Genomic DNA, 21,259 nt, shown 5'->3' on the forward strand with positions numbered 1-21,259 from the left:
CCTTGACTATAGTGCCTGCTTCCATACACAGTTGTCTCAATGCACCGCCCCCCCCCCCCCCACACACATACATACCAGTCTCCCACTGTGGTAAGCTCAGGAGAAATGTGAGGAAAAAGAAAAGTATGTGTTCAAAGGAGAATAGGACTTTAAATGAGCAGTAAAGCAGAGAGAGCCTTTTGGGAGATTTCCAAATTGTCTTTAACCTGGAGGGAGACCCTTGCATTCTAAGATAGTCCTTTCATATTCTTCTTGTGACCATTAGATTCTCCTATAGCTTCTCATTTTCTTAAACGTTGTTATTTTCCTAAAACTCATTACCAGTATTGAAGGAAGATAGGTATGCAGTTCCCTGATTATGAACATTTGGGAAATGCTAAAACTTAAGATGAGGTTGTCTAAAATAGAAATGTTTCACTTGGCCACCAGTGACTAGCAAAATGCCTGGCTTGAGTCAGGAAAGTTAGAGGTGGTGTGAGCATCTACAGAACACTCACAGCCCCATCCTGTCACCTCTATGAGGTAGCAGTCAAGCTGTACCTGTAACTCACTTGTTCAGGGTACAAGAACTGATTCCTGCCACTTGATTACTCAGGGAGCCATGGACTTGGGCTGGAATAAGAAATTGCTTTTTGTAAGAGGAGAAGAATCATACTTACCTGGCAGGGGAGATACCATGATCACGAAGGTGGTTTCCCCAGGGCGAGGCTTATCCATTGCACTCTGGATGTGCTGACCCCTGTGATTTCCCCAAATGTGGGAAACTCGACTGCATAATTTGTGGTAGTGGGGGACTGCATTCGTGCTCTCCCCTGAAAAAAAAAAAGAGGAGAAGAATCAGTCCTAAACTTAGCACAAACTTTTTGGGGTTATTTCAGGTGGAGAAGGCAAATGCATGAAGCACTGCTGGTGGTAATGCCGTCTAGTCCAACCTCTATGGAAAGTGTTATGGAGATTCCTCCAAAAACTGGAAATTGAGCTCCCATTTGACCCAGCTATTGCACTCCTAGGGATATACCCTAAGAACAGAAGAATACAATACAAAAACCCCTTCCTCACACCTATATTTATTGCAGCACTATTCACAATAGCCAGGCTCTGGAAACAACCAAGATGCCCTTCAACAGACGAATGGCTAAAGAAACAGTGGTACATATACACAACGGAATATTATGCAGCCGTCAGGAGTGGTGAAGTCATGAAATTTTCCTATACATGGATGTACATGGAGTCTATCATGCTGAGTGAAATAAGTCAGAGGCAGAGAGAGAGAGAGACGCAGAATAGTCTCACTCATCTGTGGGTTTTAAGAACAATAAAAGTCATTTTTGCAACAATCCTTAGAGACAATGAGAGGAGGGCTGGAACTTCCAGCTCACTTCATGAGCTCACCACAAAGGGTGGTGAGGGCAGTTATATAAATAACTACACTGATAACTACCATAATTATGTGAATGAATGAGGGAACTGGAAAGCCTGTCTAGAGTACAGGTGGAGGTGGGGTGGGATGGAGGGAGATTTGGGACATTGGTGGTGGGAATGTTGCACTGGTGAAGGGGGGTGTTCTTTACATGACTGAAACCTAATCATAATCATACTTGTAATCAAGATGTTTAAATAAAGAAAAAAAGAAAAAAGAATTTAAATTGGATCAAGAATATGGGGTCAGTCTAACCATATGAATCCTTTCTTTAAAATACATCATAAGAAAATACAATTTCTAATATTAATAAATGTGCTGCAGTCTATAAGCCCAAGAAGCTTAAATGCAAATCTAAAAATCTTCCAGAAGTGAAGGTTGCTCCCCAAATGATACCTAACAAGTAAATAGAAAGTACATTGACAAATCAAGTCTGCCAGCAATGTGAACGAGATGGGAAGCAGATATTACCAGAGCCGGTAAGATGCTACCATGACTTCATATTTATGAAACTCCAGAGCAAAAAACTTAACTCAAACATATATAAAATAATACCTTGCTATTTAGGATGTTAAATTTGTATTATCTTCCATACTGTTATGAATTAAATTCTGTTTTTCACAAGTTTTATATTTGCCCTAATGTTCAAGAAAACAGTACTTATAGATGTTCTACTGGTGGAGCCCTTGTCAGCAGGAGCAGTGTCTTCAGAAGTGCTGTCTCTGAGAAAAGGCCAAGTGAGGACAAACAGGAAGGAAATTCAGGGGGAAAACTTCAGCTTGTGCCTTGATCTTATAGTTAGAATCCCAAATTCTATGAGAAAAATTAATTCCATTAATTAAGGCACCCACTCTGTGGCATTGTTTTACCAGCTCTAGCAAGCAAATATAGGCAGTGAAAACAATGCAGTTAGTGAGAGCCATAGTATGTATGCCACTCTCAGCATGAACACTGTTCAATTTTTTACCTTGAACTTGATTGTCGGTATATTATGCAATTTCAAGATTCTATGTGACCAAATTCATCATCTTTTTATATCTCTTAAATTTTATGTTATGCGTATTATAAAGGCCATTCAATGTTTCCACCATCATTCTCTCCCTTCTTTCCTAGAATAACTTTTGAATGCTACATTAATATTCTTTCCTTTTCCAAATTTTCAATACTTTTTAAATATTATTTTGATTAACTTTCTATTTCCTACCTGCATTTTATCTACCCACTTTAAATTACTGATGGTATGTGATTAACTGCAGTGGAATTTCATCTAGGTAAAAAGTCAGATAATTTGGGGCAGGTTTAACATAATTGTCCTCTATCAAATCCTATTGAATTCTTTTGTGTATCATTTTCCCTCAATAACCTTGAAGTTAAAACCATCCATTCATGCCCAGAATGGATTCCACTTGTTCTTGGCATATGTTACTTTTAATTTATTGCTAAATTTAGTTCACTAAGATGTTGTTGAGAATATTTGCATCTCTATATTGAATTAATACTGGCCTGTACTTTTAATATTTTATGTTGCTCATATCTGTTTTAGTACTAATCTAAAGTTGGTTTCACAAAGTTATAGTAAAGAATTTCCATTTTTAACTTTTAGTAAAAGTTTGAGGATAGCTTTTCTTAATCAAAGTGTATAATGTTTGACTTATAATACTTAAAACTATTTTTATTCAGTCACCAAAACTTGCAGAATTACAAAGTTGTCTATATTAAGTTTGAGTGAATGTTTCAATACCATTTCTCTCCACCAATGTTTCAGTTTTTCTCGACTGCCTTTAGCCTGCCTTGAGGCATGTACTTTTCCCCCTCCATCATTGTCCTAGCATATTCTCCCTTAGGTTTTTTTTTTAATTTTTTATTTTTAATTATGAGAACAAAGGTGCAAAGAAAGAGGACAAGGTAAAGTTACAGTGGAAGGACAATCACCCATAACATAATTCTCAGAAGAAGTCCCCTTGCTGATATCTTAACTTTGAACTTTCAGCCAAAGAACATTAAGATAAATAAAACAATTCATGTACAATTACTTTGTCCCTCAAGTCCCCAGATTGTAACACATTATAATATTTCTTAACAGAACACAAGGCAATCTAAAGCCATAAAACTTAGGTAACTCCTTAAACATTAGAGGCATAGTATTTTTTACATTTCCATGTACATGCATATTAGCTTAAGTTAACCTCAAATTTTAAGTGTTTTTTTAAGGATTAGAGTCAAAGGAGCACAGTAAAAATGGTGTTAGAGTGGCAATTGTTGTTTGCATAGGCCCACCAAAATATAAGGGACATGGAAAGGAATAACCTTGGCCTAAATACAAAGAGACCCTACCCCTGAAGTTTCCTGGCATAAGACCAACTCTAGGCTCCAGGCAAGCTAGATAGTACAGTCCAAGACATTGTCTGTAGTGCCAACACACTTTTATTTTTCACACAGTCTCTGTTGTTGGTATCATGTTTCTGTATTAAATATCCTGGAATCTGCATATCCTACATTGAAGTCAGGATGTGGGGCGTCCTCTCGTTTCACCTCACAGTTAAAGGATAATGCAGGAAGCCCTGTCCTGTAAGCAGGTCGTTGTTAAGTCTTCTCAGTGTTAAGTGAAGTCTCTTGAGCAGGTCAATGTCTGAGCAGTGGTAGGGTCTTCCATGGTAGAGAATTGCTTCCAGGTGATGTTATAGACAAGCCTGGATGTTTCAGTGGATGGCTTCCCTGGTTCAGGGGTGAATGGAAAATGCCCTTTCTTCTGAGGCCTGTGCCAGGTCATTATGTCAATGTTCAGGGTGTAAGGTCCCTTTGCACTACAAGATTTGTGTGTTATGATCTCTATTAGATAGGAACTTATTTGTGTATATAGTATTTTCCCATTTTAATGTGCCTGTGCAAAAAAAGAGCAATGCCAAGTGACTTTATTGGCGCATATGGGGGCCGTAAGAACAAGTCCAACAATCCCCATGACATGGTTCAATCATAAGCATTAAACTGGGGGACTCTTTCACCAAAATTCGTTGTTGAACAGCTCATAAAGAAAAGATAAAAAGTGGTTATAATCATCACTGTATAAGTGAATATTTAGTAAGACTTATAGCTGTCAGAGAAAAAATACAAAATATTCGAAAGAAATATGTGTCCATTTTATGTCTTTTGAAACAGTTTGGGTTGTTACACACAATGCACGGCTTTGGTCTGTGATTAGGATTGTGCAGTACTGAAGTTAAAAAGAGTAATGTGGGTTAGTGATGTTTCGGGGAGTGAGAGAGTTAAGGAGTAAAAATGAGTTTTGTAGGAGTGTGGGAAAGGTTCATAATACAAAATGGACATTCTGGATACGCATAACTTAACATAAGGAAAAGGGATACCCTTAATACATGCAGTGTGCGCGGGGCGCTAGCCCCCGCTCGTTTTCAATATGTAGACTGGTCAGAAATTGCCAGTGACAAACTTAGTGCAACCGAGCAAAACTCAGCACACTCCAAGTTAGGACCCACCAGAAGCCAGGATCTGCCCCTGCCCTACACCCTGTGCCCTTCCCACCCTAGAGCTGGGGGAAGGGGGAAGGCTTGGGACCCCATCCAGGAGGGACCTCCCCACACCCACCTTGTCCGGCCGCCTGGGCTCCCACCCCAGAAGGCCTGGAGACCAGGGGCAGAAGAGGGGAAGGCTGGGGGCCTATCAAGGCTCCCAGCGCACCCAAGTTAGGGAGAAGGCCTTCCACATGGGATATCCCCAAATCCCATGCCAGCTAGAGCTAGCCTCCAGCTCAAGAGAGGATGGATAGAGAGCCAGAAGCCAGGATCTGCCCCCACCCTACATCCTGTGCCCTTCCCACCCTAGAGCTGGGGGAAGGGCACTCTACCTCCACCCTATTGACTGGCTTCATACTAAAGATCAGTTCTTCTGCTTTTTATTTCTTTGGGCAAATGAAGTTCCTTTATATTCTATATATAGAAGAGATCATTCTGTTTATATGTCTTTCCCTCTTACTAACTTCACTAAACATGATATTCTCCAGATGAATTCACATAGCAGTAAATTGCATGACTTTATCTTTTCTTATAGCCAAGTATTATTTAGTATCACATTGGTACCATTGCTTCTTTATTCAGTCATCTTTTCTTGAACACTTGGGTTGATTCCAGACTTTGGCTATTGTGAATGGTGCTGCAATGAACATAGGGGTTCAGATGTTATTCTTGCATTGTGCTCTTGGGCCCTGAGGAATTTTCCAAGAACTAGAATTGATGGATGATAGAGAAGGCCAAATGCTAGTTTTTGAGTAAAAGAAGAAAATTTAATAGATTATCTTTTTGTTTGTTTGTTTTCTGGGCCACACTTAGTGATGCTCAGGGATTACTCCTGGCTATGCACTCAGAAATTGCACCTGGCTTGGGGGACCATATAGGACCCAGGGGATTGAACCAAGGTTTGTCCTGGTTCAGCCGCGTGCAGGGCAAATGCCCTACTGCTGTCTATTACTCTGGCCCATAATAGATTATCTTTAATAAAATTCATTAATAAGGCAAATTGGGCCTGTACTCTTATTTAGAAGATATTATTCCTTCAATTTCCTTGCTTGTAATTGGTCTTTTCAGGTTTCTATTTATTCCTGTTTTAGTCTGGGAGTGTTGTTTGAATTTTGAAAATTGATTTATTTCTCTTAGATTCTCCAATTTAGTGGCACAAAGTTGCTTTTATGATCCTTATATTTCTTTATATTTTTTGATATCTATTGTGACTTATTAATTTTTTTCTTCGGTAACATACTTAATAATTTTTAAATTTTGTCTCTCTTTAAAGTAGTAACCCTTTGGATTTACTATTTATTAATTAATTACTATTACTTAATATTTTATATTATAATTTTAGATTATTTATAATATTTTATATTATCTTTTAAATTCATATATATGTTTATTTCTACTCTTATTTTTATTATACACTTTTATCTACTGATTGTAAATTTTAGTTGTTCTTTTTCTAGTTTCTATAAATGTGAGGTTAGATTATTTACTTGAGTCATTGCTTACTTCTTGGTGTAAATATTGCTGTAAACTCTCATTGCATTATAATTTGTTCATCATACTAATTTCTAGGAAATATTTTTTCTTTGATTCTTTATTACTCAATAGTTACTCAATACCATTTTATTAGGACTACAAATATTTAAGTTAGTTCTGCCAACTTTCTTTTTATGGTTAATTTCCAACCTTTGAAAACATTTTTAACACTCCAAATATGAAAAATATTCTTCTTGGATATAGCATTTTTGGTGGAGAACTTTTTATTTAACACTTGAATTTTGCAAGTCATTTTCTTCTTTCCTCTATTGTTTCAATGGAAGAGCTGCTATGTGTCTTATTGGAGTTATCTTATATGTAACTCTTCATTTTTTTCTCTTGGTGTATCTAGTACTGTATCTCTATCTTTGACTATGTGTCAAATATCTCATCTATTTTATTCATCTTTAAAATAATCTATCTCAAAAAACAAAATAATCTATCTCTTTTCTGTTCTTTTTTATGTTTTTCTCTATCTTACATTCAAGCTAAAATATTTGATGATCTGAGCTCAACTCACAGATTTCATCTTCATATTCTGTTATTCTGCTTTTAAGACTCTCTACTGTATTTTTAGACTAGCTACTGTATGATTTAGCTCAATTATTTCTATTCTGATTTTATCATGCTTTATCTGTCTCTGTTGAATTTCTCTCTCATTGATTTCTTCATTTTAGTGAGCATCATTATGATGGTTGGCTTTAACTTTTCTTCTGGGAATCTTTAGAGCATTGATGTACTTGGAGTTCTTCCCACAATTTTTTCTTCTTCTATCAGTTCTGGTTAATTTCCTTCACTTCTTTAGTAGGCTTGGATCTCTGAGAACTAGGAGTAGGATTCTCTTTTCAAGCAGAACTAGTCAGTAAATGGAGACTCCTTATTACAAATTCCAGGCAGTGACTATGAAACTGAATGTGTGTGGACCCATGCAACTATCAGTAAATTGTAATTACAAGTTCCATGCAGAAGCTACAGCAGCAAGGTTGAGCAGGCCTGGAAGAAAATCCAGGACTATAGATATATAGTACTGAGCATCAAATATTGTATAGGAATCAAGTGGACTGTTGCATTAAACCCTTAGGATGGACTTGGATGGTGGATGGAGATGGAGGCCTTTCTCTGCCATGCCAGGCCACATGGCTCTGCAAACCCCTTCAGCCGGTGGGTATCAGGGTCCAGGAAAGCGATGGTATTGAACTCACTCACAGGCAGGCTTCATGAGAGATAACATCTTTTTTGCCCTGGCCAACAGATGTGGCTGCTAACCATTTACACATGCCATTCTTAGCTTGCCCTGCATCTTAACTCCTTTCAGCCATCTTCCCTCTGACCTCCATGCTGGCAAAGACCAAAAAGGCCTAATCCCCTGGGTCAAAGCCCTTATCTAACCTTTTCAAGACCCCTCCCAGGAAATGGGAGGGGCTTTGCAGATAAAGTTACAGGTCATATCCGCCAAAGACTCCTCCCATAAATGGGAGGAACTTGCAGGTAGTTACCTGTAAACCGAGGTGGAGTTACAGTGGACCTTGGTAACAACCAACAATATGTATTAGTGAGTTTCCCAATAGTAGGTGTAGCCCTGACCAGGCATATGTAGATATCAATTATTTGAATTTGTCAGTACTTTGTGGATACTGTATGGCCAATGTGAAGTGGATCCTGGTAGCATCTGGTGCAGTGTGGTTGCAAGTATTTTGGGAAGTCTTATGGCAATATGTTTGAGCAGACCTGAACTGTAGCCATATGTACCGTAGGGTACTTGTGTACCAAATTTTATTAGACCTGGCAGAAACCAAGAATTGGAGCCTTTGAGTATCCAGGACACCCAGGCATCAAGTGTGAACATTCCAGGAGAGCATCCCCTGGTTCAAGATTACCAGTGCTGGTGTACATGTTCATAAATATTGAACAGGCACTGTTGCCAACTTAGTGGTGCATAGCCACAAATGCCCTGCCTTGGCAGTTCTGTGACAACTTCAAACAAGCTTTATAAGCATTTTAAGAACCAGCGGTAAGTGCCAGAGGTCCTATGTGGCCTAGACCAAGCTCAGAAGTGCTCAGTAATACTTGTGTGTAGGTTTGAGGGGCTTAAGATCATAGTGCCCAGAGCAGAGTTCAAGATCCGTACACTGAGAGGAAGAGAGTCTATGGAACTGAGGTTATAGGGGTGAGGAAATAGGGACTGTGGTGGTAGAGGGAAGTAGACACTCTGTAGGAGAGTGTGGTGTTGGAATATTGTGCCCATGAAACCCTACCAGTAACAGTGTTGTAAATTATGATGCTTAAAATGAAATTTAAAAAGGTCTGAATGGCAATAATTCAGGGTGGCAAGTAGTAGATTGCCCTAAGCTTCTCTGTTATGGTCACACAGACCACAGTTTAACAGCAGAAATTTGGGGGTGAATTTAATAAGAGGCTCAGACCTCAGGCAAACACTCCAGGATTAAATGGAACATAGTCAACAATAAGGACAATCTTGCTAACTGGCAAGATTTTGAGAGGTCTGCAGGGGCGATTTATATACTTTAATAGTTCTGTTTGTTTGTATCAGTCAGTGCAGACTTGAGGGGTTGTATCTGTACAGCTATTAAGTTTAAACAAGTGCTGTTTCAGTCCGGTGGGGCCTGGAACTCACCTAAAGAGTTTGTTTGCAGAGTCTAAGGAGAGGGATTCAATAAGTAACCCACCAGCAAGCTTGTGAGAGGCTATCAAGATGGTGATAATGGTAACTCTTTTAGTTTTTAGATCCTATTGTTTCTTATTTTTCATACTAGTGGATTAGTATATGATTGTAGGATTGGTGTGATGAGTTTTTAGCATAAACCTCTTATTCCCCAGGATAAAGTTTTGCATCTTAGAAATCTTTCCAATTACACCTTATTTTTCAAAGATAGATTTTCCTTATGGATATCTAAGTTATGAGTGATAAAGTGTTTCTCCTTTTGTTTCTTGTGAGTTGAGATTTGAGGCATATTCTATAATTAATTCAGGTGTTGGTATAGATTTTGCAGTTATGCCAGGAGGATGCAGACATCAATTTTTCCTATTCAGTCATCTTGATCTTGCCTCCCCAAGAATTGCTTAAGAACTTGCTACAAACCTTCACTCTATACTCTCACTTGGAGTATAATTTTTTGTTTGACTTGGATTTATAGGTAGGGAGCCACAGTCTTGTTCCTCATTTTATTGTCAAACATATTTGCAAAAGGAGCAGGTAGTGCATCAGAAATGTAAAATCTGTCTCTATGGTCTTTTTCAAAGTATCTTATTTGTTTTTGAAGGCAAATGAAATTTCCTAAGTAATTGCATATTACATTTTGTGAAATACTTGCAGAGAAGTGAATGAGAAAGTTATGGGAGTTCACCACAGAGGCCCACATCCATCTTACTTGTCCTCTCGTTACACATCAATAAATATTTTGGTTTTAATAACATTTTTGAGAGTTAGTATAAGAAAATAATAAGAGTAGATTTAAGTAAGATACCCAAAGCTGGTCTCGATGTAAGTCTCTGTGTGACTAAGTTTGTTTTTCCACAGGACAAATTATACATATTTCTTGAAATTCCCCCATCAAGTTTTCATCTGTTAAAGAATAGGTTTTTAGTTTATGTTTACTTAATCAGAAATGTTGTAGAGAACAGTTTAACTGTGAATTGAATTAAAAGTCATAAGGGTTTCTGCTCCTTTCAACTGAAGCAATTATGGAATGCAGCCCAAATTACTAACCAGAAAATAGCACAGCTATAGCTCTTCTACAAACAACTGTCTCAGAAGCCACCACTATGTCCTCCTAACCCAAACCTGAAACATTTTAGGGTATCTCTGCCTTGGTGACAATGGCTGAGTTTTTATTTTTATTTTATTTTATTTTATTTTATTTTATTTTAGTTTAGTTTAGTTTGGGGGCCACACCCAATAACACTCAGGGGTTATTATTGAATATGAGCTCAGAAATCACTCCTGGCTCGGGGAGAGGGGAGATATATAGTACACTGGAGATTGAACCCAGGTCCATCCCTGGTCAGCCGCATACAGGGCAAACGCTCTACCGCTGTTCCATCACTCCAGCCCCAAAGGCTTAGTTTTTATACTGCATTTGCTTACCTTTTGTTTAATTAACTTAGCAGCATCTCCATAGGCACGAGTTCTAGGGCTGTTTTCTAAACTTATAGTATGGACATCTGACCATGCAGGAGGAGAGATGAGACTGCTTCTCTGTACATTGGTGCCACCCTCCTCAGATGACTTTCATCCTATAAAAGACAGTAAAGCTTTCCATGGGATCCAACTTCTTGATATCTTTCTTCAATAAAAGTCTTACTCTTGCATTATATTGCTTCCTTGTAATTTCTACCCTAAAATACTATAAGGATTCTCAACTGAGGACTCTCTCAGGATCTGAGGTCCTACTACTTTCAGCTGTCACCTGGGAAACCCTCATTCAGAGAGGCCATTTTTCTATTTTATACAAAGTACTGACTTAATTAGCAGTGGACCTACTAGGACCATTCTGATGAGCAGAGCAAATTTTTGCATTGAAAATAGGAATATCATTTAGAATAAAAGTCACTTGAAGTCATTACCTAAAACACAATTAGATTAGCCTCATTTATATTTCTGACACTATTATAGCCTTGATAAAACTTTTGGTTATTGAGGTCAGTATTCAGCAAAATTGTGGAAATATCTAGAAAAGTTCTTTATTTTAATATGGTTAATTTTTAAAAATTTCCCCAGGGCTGCCACTTTAAGCCTTGATATCTTGCAAAAGAGATTTATTGAATATTGTACTTTTATCCCTGTAAGGTAAATCAATAATGAATGCATTTCTATTATTACAGGCAGCACTGGACAAGAAGTCTGAAATTTGCATTTTTATTCCAATTGTCAGCCCTTAATTTAAGCTTGGGAAAAATCTTTAAGTTCTGGACAATAAAGAACTAGCTTCTGTCCATTTGGAATCTCTGCCAACTAACCTTTGGTCACATAATCTGAGGAAAAACAATACAAAATTTGTAGCAGTTCCAAACACTGACTAATCTTCTAGGTTTAGACATATACACCAAAGATGCAGATAAAAGCAGAAAAGCTCTATGTCATTGTAAGAACATAAAATGATTTATCAAAAGTTGGACCTGTGTACTACCCCTTAAACACACCTGTCTCTTAAGATCCCTGAAAAAAAATCCAGAGTAGACAAACCTATGCTCCATTTGGGGGAAAAGGATGCAAAGCTTGAGTACTACCTTCAGATTTTGGAAATACTTTATTTCCCTCAAAGTGTAGGTAGAAGAGATTAAAGGGGAGGGGCTATCTTGTGTGTCACTATCTTTTTATTTTCCTCCTTACATTGGGAGATTGAGCTTTGGTGTCTAATAATTCTCATCTTCCTTTATGTGTGGCTGCAAAAAATATAATCTGAAGAACTTTGATGGATTAGAAAATTTATGCTTCACTCATAATAGGCCAAAACTGTTACTCTGCCACTGAGGATGCTGCTCTATCTGTTCCAAATCCCCCAAGTTTCTCCCACCTGGAATAAGTCTTGGATATTAATATAAAGTATATCAATGGTATTATACAGCATGTCATGAGGTGTATATTCAGGCTGCTTTGACTACTGCTGCCTTTTTTTCACTTCTCAAGTTCTCCCCTTTCCCCTGGTTAATTGAGTAAGTTCTAGGCTAAATTTTAGTCTCTAGAATTTTAGGTTACTTTCATCTGTCTCACTTATTTGCCCATTTTTACTTAAGACAGTTTTCCTTTGCAGTTCTTCCCATCTAGTTATAGGAAACCACTTCCAGTTTATTGAACTATCAATATTTAGTCCAATCTGACACTCCTGAAAATTAGTTTGATCACCTTTCTTTTCAGATAGCCACGTCCAACCAGATGTTTCCTGCAATCTGCTGAAGATTTCATAGCAGTACAAGATTCAAACTTAAAACCTTAAAATTTAATAAATAGAAATTATAGCAGTTCAATGAAATGTTTCACAAGTATGCATTATAAATAAGCACAAATTGCTCAAAGGTAGTTTTGTTTTTGTATTTTCTCTATTTGCTTTTACAATGCATCACTTTATGAAGACAGCAAACTCTGTAGTAATATAAAATACAGCTAGAAGCTTTGTTCCTTTCTTTAATTGGTTATAGGAGAACCTCATTGGCATTGCAACACCTACCTTGAAAAGTTATGTTGATAAATCTTTAGACTTTGATGATAGAGGTTACCAAGTGGTGAGTGTAGGGGGTCTTGAAAATGAGTAAGGAAGAGACAGACTAAAGTGACATAATGGTAAGGGTGGTGGTGCTGCAGTAACATTGTACACAATAAACACTAATAGTAACTCTATTGTAATAATAGTCATGTTATCTCAACTATAACTAATAAAATAAAAATAAAAAATACCTATTGTTGGGTTACTGACCCTACCATAATCAATATTTGTACTCCACCCTAGGGTGTGATCTGGTGATGATATATTGAATTATTCCCTACTTGGTATTCTCCCACATTACAGCAGGGCATGATTCTTGTCAATAGAAGAATGGGTCTGAGGAAGGCAGAGGATAATTCTTCTGTCTTCTTCCACTGAGCTGTGTTCCATCTTAGGAACAGAAAACTTGGGTGGTTGAATTCCTTGCTTGTGCACTGGATTTCCTGAGCCTATTCTTGTACCTCTTAACTGTGTGAATTATTTCTTGCTTTGACATTTGCTTCCAGGCCTGTGTCTCACCAGACCCTCCTTTTGGAGCCATAGGCTACATTAACAGATGCTCCACTAACAACCTATAACATGAACATATTTGACAAATGTTATCTGTCCTACTGGCCTGTTGTCCTAAAATACCCATATTTTTCTTTTCTATACAGTGTTGGTGATTGAACCCAAGGCCTTTCATATGTAACCCTGTACTCTACCACTGGGTTATAGCCACAGTTTTTAGAACAATATTTTTGCTTAGGTTAAATAATCAAGTGAAATAAATTGCAGAACATCATATCTATTTTTGGTCACCTCAATAATCTTTGGCTATTTCACTGGCTAGTTGACTTAGGGAAAGTGAAACATCTGTGAACAAATTCATTGGAATCAATGTTTTATATTATTCCCTTGTTCTAAATTTAACTCATAATGCCTAAAATTTTATGCTTTAAAGTCACATAAAGGTTTTGGGCATGCATTGTTTCAATACCACAACTCCCACCAATGAGTCCACTTCCCTTCCCAAGGCTCTCAAATATTCCCTCACTTTGCCTCCCATCTCACTACCCTGGTAAGCTCAATTCTGTAACCAGTTCTCAGATTCAATTGCTTTGGGGAATTTGCTGTTCCTTTATTATACTTCTGTATATCCCACATATGAGAGTGATCATTCTGTGTCTATTTTCATCTGATTGACTTCACTAGCATAATATTCTATAGTTCAATCTATGTTGTAGTAAATTGCATAATTTTGCCTTTTCTCATAACTTAATTAGTATTTTATTGTTTACACATACCATAGTTTCTTTAGAAAATCATTTATTTTGGATACTGCAATTGTTTCCAGATTTTACTAATATGAATAGTGAAATGTACAGAAGAGAACAAAAGTCTTTTCTGTATGTATTTTATTTAGATATTTATTGCTATTTTACAACAACAAAAAGAGTCCTATAAGAGTACTTTCTTCTTGTTTTAAAATTGATAAAGTGTTAAAAGAGGTACAATAAAGTATGATATTGATTTTAATTGATTCAAAATATTTCAACAACTTATCTATGATCATTTTGTTACATTATATATCTAGGAAGCTTCTATCTTTAAAAAATATGCTTCTTTACCATTCTTTTCTTGTTGTTGTTGCTACTGTTGTGATTACCAGTCATGGCACACTTGGTTGTAGTTCTTACACATAAATTATGGTACTTGCCAGAGAGTCCACACTCTTTTGGTTGTGGTGTTTATTATGACTTTAGATGCAATATTTATCACTATCGGTTGAGGTGCACCATAGATAGTACTTTTGTGACACTAGGAAAACAACAGTAGTGTTGACAAGATTGTATTGTACAGTGGTGCCAGAAATTTGACTTCTAGTCTTATGCCTGCAAGGCAGGTAGCTACTCTACCACTAAACAATCTAAACCCCTAAGATCCTTTCATTTGAAATCTTATTTGAGGAAATATTTCTATTAGAAATATTCTAATAAGTAAATGTGTGAGAAGATAGTTCTCAATACTGTAACCCAGAAGTGCCCTCCAGGATCCAGAACTGAAGGTGGTGAAGATTAAGTGTTTATATACAAAAATTATAATTGCTGAGACTTGAGATGTGGTTCCATGAGAAAGCACATGGTAGATCCTGAATTTGAGATTAGCATTGAATAAAAGAGGGATCCAAATGCCTTTCAGATGGTCCACCTGGATAAGGCTTCAGCTACTCTCTGTTTTCTATATTCATATTTATGTGTTCTAAAAAGTTCAGATTCTGGTTAAAAATGCTAAGGTTTCTGTCTGAGCATGAGAATTGAGTAAATAAGGAGTCATTAGAAGATCTGACTCAGCAGAACCTTTGACAAAGGTCAAGTCCATTTTTCTGTGAGCAATGTTGAAAGCATAAATGGCTAAATTATTGATGCTAAAGTGATCCACTTTTACTAACAATAATATTAGCCTGTTAGGTTCCTGTAAAAATGATTTTTGCCTCCTTAGAGGAAAAAATAGTTATACTCAGATGTCCAGTCTATTGGCTGAACATTATTTCACAAGTCAGTTCATTATGATTTTTAAATAATTTAAATAATTTAAATTTTATGATTTTTAAATAAAGATAAGCTTTTGAATATAAGCAGATGATATATAGAAGAATGAAGTAGGAGACTGGAAGAAGAGAAACACATTAGACAAACTATATAAACTATATATATATATATATATATATATATATATACAAACAGTGTTAAAAGCAATCAAAAATTTAAAAAATGCACGTGTTTTAGTCCATATCATTAGACCTCTAGTAGAAATTTAAATTGCTTCTACCTCTAACTACTGTGAGTAATGTCACAGTGAACATTAGTATATATTTTTTTTCAAAATGCTCCTTGAAAAGTAAGATATCAGGTATTTTAGATAAATACCTAGAAGTTGGATTGCCATTTTGCATGTAATTCCATTTTTAATTTTTGAAAATTCACTATACCGTTTTTTTTTTTTGTTGTTGTTATTTTGTTTTGGTTTCTGGGTCACATCCGGCGCTCAGGGCTTACTCCTGGCTCTATGCTCAGAAATCTCTCCTGGCAGGCTCAGGGGACCATATGGGATGCCGGGATTCGAACCACCGACCTTCTGCATGCTAGGCAAACGTCTTACATCCATGCTATCTCTCCAGTTCCAAAAATTCACCATACTGTTTTTATAGTGATTAACCATTTTAAATCCTTGCAAGTAGTGCACATGGATACCAATTTCTTCACAACTTTATCAACATTTATTCATTTCTTTTTGTTGTTGTTGTTGTTCTATAAGTGCTCTTCTAGAAAGTATAAGCCCTTTATGTAATTCCTTTAGATTAGAACAAAAGCTAAAATTATATTCATAGAGTAATTACAATCTAAAAGAATATATAGTTTTAATGTATATGAAACTGAATTGTTTGTAGCTATGTGTTTTTGTGTATTAAAGTTGGGAGAGGTCATTGGGCTATTTCTATGATCACATCAAACACTATTTCTGTTTTTAAAGGTACCTGGCTAAAAGTCTGGAAGTATTGTCATAAAATTTTCTATAAATTTTTATAAAAACACAGATGCCATAAGAAAGTATAGTAGGAGCCCAGATGAGATCTTTAAAATATGTTTTACTTTTTTAGGAAGGACTCAAAGAGAAAATAAATCATTGAAAGAGTTATGGAAACTGTATGGAAACTTGTTTATTCCCATTATTTCATGTTATAAGATGTTTCTTCTAACATTTGGTAATTTCTGCCCTCAGAAAAAACAAACAAGATAATTTAAAAGAAATTTTCTAGAGACAATTGTGCAAGAAGTAAAATTAATAAACCATAGATACAGGAATATTTTTAAATGTGTAATGTTCATATTCTATGGGAGTTTGATTTCTCTTCAGTTGTTTTTTTACGATTATTTAGTAAAAAAATTCTACGTTCTTATGTGCTCTATGATAGAATAGCTTCATAAGATGGAAAACAAAAGACTTGTAGTCTCAAGCTTTTTCTCTAAAGGAATTTCTAGTGATGCACTTATTGGAAATATTTAGGTCTCCTCTTATTTCTGCCCAAAACATAGGTAGATCCAGAAACGGACTTTATAAATGCAAAAGTGGATAATTTTGAACAATTACAAAACCAAAATAAGTCAGTTTATTACAAAAATATGAACCAATGTCCTACCAGGGTCTCAAACTCGCGGCCAGTTTTATATATATATATATATCCCCAGAACAGAAAGACATTTATTCCTTAGGTTGTATGCACACTGATATTCATTGTAGCACTCAGTACATTAATAGCTTAAAACTTGGAATCAATCTAGATGTCCAACAACAAATAAGTAGATCATGAAGATGGAATACATATATGCAATGAAATACTACATATCTGTAAGGAATGATGCAGTCATGCAATTTGCTACAACATGGATGGAAATGGAAGATATAATGTTAAATTAAATAAGCCAGAAAAAGTATAAATACAGAATAATATCACTTATATGTGGTGTTTAGAATAACTGCATGAAAAAATGCAATGGTTTAAAGAAGAATTGTCTCAAACACCTTAATCAAGGGGTATAGTGAGGAGAAGGAAAGAAACTGAGTGTAAGTGGAGAATCATAAAAATGAAAGGATGGGAAGTGGACTCAGGTGCATGTATGGTGTTAAAAAGGACAGAACTAAATATCCAATCCAAAGTCAACAACAATGGAATCAAGAGACTCAAACTTTAACAATCTAAATTTGAAATGGGCTTGTTGTACTGGCAGGCTGGTGCAGGGGGTTGTGGTATGGGATGCACTCTAGGAATAATACTGGTAGAGAAGGTCAACACTGGTGGTGGTATTGGCCCTGAATTATTGTATATCTGAAACCAACTATAAAGGACTTTCTAAACAACATGGCTTCATTAAAATAAAATATTAAAAGCATAAAAATCAAGTATGATTTTGAATGAGAAGACTGTTTCAAAAGAAACGTATGAAGTTACCCATTTTCATAAAATATAAATTTTTGCAAATGGTACCATGTTCTGTTTTGTGTACTAATGTCACAAATACCTGTATGATTACATGACTAAATCACATATATATGTAAATATACATAAATAATTACCATTCCTTACAAAAGCAATATTCTATAAAGTTTTCATACATTGAATTAGCATATACTGAACCAATATTCTTAAATGAAATGTCCATATAAGGCACATTTTTGTCAACTGATTAGGATATAATTTTATTTTATGCTTACTTGATTGATTTACATCAGAGACAATATCACTATAATACTTGTCTGAACAAGCTTATTGATCCCATGTTTTTCTGTATGCTGCATCAAGACCTTCTTGCACTTAGAAACATTAGACAATACAACATAGCACCTTTCTTGGAATCTCCTTATAAACAGAAAAATCATCAACTAAAAGTACAATGGTGTAAAAAAATCATGGCTCTAAATAAATGATAGAAAGTATGTTTGTTTGTAGTTTGAAAGTTTTAATAAGAATGCAGTCCTGACTTGTTCAAAGCCAGCTGGGAATGTGGTGATGACTCAGAATTTTGCTGTTCCTGCATGTTATAAATGATTTAAAAAAGAAAAAAATAGCACTGGGAATACTGACTTAGGGCTTACAAAATTTTTAGCAAGTATGAAAATGGAAAAATATGAAATCTGTGAGTAGAAACTACATACTTAAGTATTATATTGGTTTATTAATTTTCCATTGTTCAGGCACATATATATGCACAATTACATATATATTTGTTGTACATTATTCCATACTGCTGCCTATATAAGTAACATATTTATAAACTGTAACTTAATGTATGAAAATGAGTAAAGCCAAATTTAAGAAAAAATAATCTTAAACTATGTAGAAGAAGATGGTAAAGGATGTCATTACAGAAGTAGGATTTTAGGTTGACTGAGAACTGTATACTAATTTTATTTTGTTTTGTCATTATTTATTTAATCTGTCCTTAATAGTTTACAATAATTCTAAGGCATACTTACTCTAAAACTTAGAAAAATAATTTAAATATTGGTAATTTTCATAAAAAAGAAGCATTTGTCTGTCTGCATCTAGTATTCATTTTTTTAGAGGCAATAACGTTTAACTCAAATGGGAGGCATTGGTGGTGGGAATGTTGCACCTGTGAAGGTTTTTTTTTTTTTATGACTGAACCCCAACTACAAACATGTAAAAAGATAGTATTTTAAAAAATCTTACCTCTCTAAAAAATATTGACCATAATCTAAATATATCTGGGGACTGGAGAGATAGCACAGTGGTAGAGAGTTTGCCTTTCATGTGGCTGACCTGAGAGGGGCCCGGTTCAATTCTGGCATCCCATATGGTCCGCCAGCCTGCCAGGGGTGATTTCTGAGTGCAGAGCCAAGAGTAACATTGCTGGGTGTGGCCTCAAAACTAATCAATCAATGAATAAAATAAATTTTAAAAAAATATAACGATAATCTGAGTGGTAGAAAATGTACAAGGCCTTGCATATTCAAGGCTGTGGGTTCAATCCCCAGCAACATACACAGCAAACACATCCACACACACTTACACACATCCACATACACACACACTCACACACACAGAAAACATACTCAGTTCTGGATTCTATGTTGAACTTAGAATTTCAGACAAAGAAGGCATCCCCAAATCAACAGCATAGATTCTCCTTAAGAGAAATAAAGTGTGGCCAATAGGCATATTAAAAAGTTCAGTATCACAGATTATCAGGAAAACGCAAATTTGAAGAAAACAGTAAGATAATACCTAACACTAGAGAGAATGGTCTATATTTAAACATATACAAGCAACAAATGCTGGAGGTAAAACCAAAATGGAAGTCTTATGCACTATTAGTAAAAATTGGGGCCTAAGCGGTACCACAGTGGTAAGATATATGCCTTGCACGTAAGCCAACAGGATGGACCCCAGGTTCAAATCCCAGCATCCCATATGGTCCCAGGAGCCTGCCAGGGGCAACTTCTGAGTGCAGAGCCAGGAGTAACCCCTGAGCATAGCATTCCCATTATATAATTGTGATTCAGTTTATCACCAGTTAAATTTTAGAACAATATTGTACTTAGGGATATAATCATTAGTATACTAGATAAATTTCCCATTAGATGTTAAAGAGTGGGAAGTGAGAAGAAAGAGACCTACCAATTGGATGATTTCAGAAGAAAAGAGTACAGAAAGATTCTGAAGAAAATTCAAAAGTGATGATTATTAATAAGATGTAAGCTTGTATCCATGAAACGCATACAAAAAGGTAGCCTGTAGAGTTCATATGGTTTATAAATTTGGTTTTCTCCAACACTTAATTTAAACAGGTTTTTTTCTGTTGTACTCATTTATTCTTGCCACATAGTAGGCATTTGTTGAATTTACCAATGAATAAATGGAAAGCTAGATGGAGTATGGTAAATGTAATAGAATAATATGTTACAATATTATATGGATGTTTTTCCCTGAAAAATTCCATTATGAATATAAATTGAAATGGTTACTCATGTGGGTTAGAGAACTCAGGAAGAGTAATATTTGTGTTTCCAACAACTTCATGCTGCCAGTCTCATTGGAAATCTGGTCATCTATGACAACAGCATGGATTCTCTTCTCTGGAGAAATTACCATCAGCACTCATTTTCAAAAATACTTATTGATAAGGACTCATTTTAAGTCATAGAGTAAGGGGGATTCATTTGGAAGAGAATCTGGGAATTCTTTGGGGTATTTATTTTTTAAAAACTAGTACTTAACTTTTGGGTTTTTCTCCTTGGAGTATTTCGTTTTGTCTCTTCTGTTTCCCTGATTTTACCACATAATTTGGCTGGTATTTTCACACTTGAGATGTTTTAATTATTTACAGAAGGATCTAAGGCTGAAGGACTTGATCAGCAGCTGTTTGTGAGTTTTTTGTTAACATTTTAGTTTTGTTTTATGTATTATAACCTGGGAGTTGTCACTATATTTTGTTAAACTTTTTTATCACCTCTCATTCATTACCAGGATTTTAATTAGAAAAAGTATTTTTAAATTTTTTTCTTATTACTATTTTTTTAATTCTAAGCAACAAACAAATCATGCTGTTTATTATTTTAGTTCTAATCCATTCCTCCCATTATCTATAAAGACCCATGAAAGCCTTATTTGTGCTTGCTTTGGTGATTGTCAACATCCCATTATTTCATTGCATGCCACAGCATGTATTGGGACAACTGAAAGTTAAGAAGACTTGGTTTTCATCCAGGTTCTGCCATTGACCAGCAATATTATTTTGCGTTAATCACCCAAAAACTCTTAGACTTAGTTTTCTTACCCAGTTAACTAGTTTAATAACACAATTCTGTCAAATCAGTTAAAATAGAGGGCCAGCACTATCTTGTAGGATGTGCAGAGCATTCTATTAATCAATCTACAAACACTATTGTCAGATTTGCTTTCTCAGTGAGATTGATTTAGTTGTGCTGGATAAACTGTGCTGACTAGAAAAATCTGTCTATAACAGAAGAGATAACTTTCTGAATAGAACTCATGT

General features: G+C 35.7%; 1 non-coding gene across 1 annotated transcript; it reads left to right on the top strand.

The window, feature by feature from the left end:
- Positions 1 to 651: 651 nt before the first annotated feature.
- Positions 652 to 815, top strand: LOC126002197 (U1 spliceosomal RNA). The gene has a single exon (XR_007492965.1). It is a non-coding gene; the product is annotated as a U1 spliceosomal RNA (small nuclear RNA).
- Positions 816 to 21,259: the final 20,444 nt, after the last annotated feature.

The sequence above is a fragment of the Suncus etruscus genome, chromosome 2 (genome assembly GCF_024139225.1).
Source record: "Suncus etruscus isolate mSunEtr1 chromosome 2, mSunEtr1.pri.cur, whole genome shotgun sequence".
NCBI lineage: Eukaryota > Metazoa > Chordata > Mammalia > Eulipotyphla > Soricidae > Suncus > Suncus etruscus.